Raw genomic sequence first — 362 nt, 5'->3', positions numbered from 1 at the left:
TTTTCATTTTTGCATGTGAAACCGCTGTGCGCAGCAGTGATCCCGCCAAGCCATTTAACTCTGCAGAATGCTGACCAGTGACATATTTACATGGTACAGGGCACTCAGGCCCAGCGCTGCGCCGGCACTGCGACCGCTGGCTGTTTGCCCGCATCGTCATGATCGTTGTGTGTGTAGACGTGATGCGCCCTGGCGGTGTTGTCGAGATTTTTTTTTAAAGATAAATCTTCGAGGTCAGTACGAATATCCGATCCAGTGAGCGGAAATGAGAGTCACACAACATTTGATGAGGAAAAGCTTAGGATGTCCTGAGCTTGCAGCGCGCGGACGACGGAAAGTTCCGAGATGACGATCGTGTTTAA

General features: G+C 50.6%; 2 annotated features.

The window, feature by feature from the left end:
• The first annotated feature begins 158 nt into the window (after positions 1–158).
• Positions 159–167: a sequence feature (Short protein (FIBRA_09093, CCM06793.1) was converted to a misc_feature.).
• A 53-nt stretch (positions 168–220) lies between these two features.
• Positions 221–259: a sequence feature (Short protein (FIBRA_09093, CCM06793.1) was converted to a misc_feature.).
• Positions 260–362: the final 103 nt, after the last annotated feature.

This window comes from Fibroporia radiculosa, assembly GCF_000313525.1.
Source record: "Fibroporia radiculosa TFFH 294 genomic supercontigs, scaffold8686, whole genome shotgun sequence".
Classification (NCBI taxonomy): Eukaryota; Fungi; Basidiomycota; class Agaricomycetes; order Polyporales; family Fibroporiaceae; genus Fibroporia; species Fibroporia radiculosa.
This window is presented reverse-complemented; position numbering and strand designations above follow the sequence as displayed.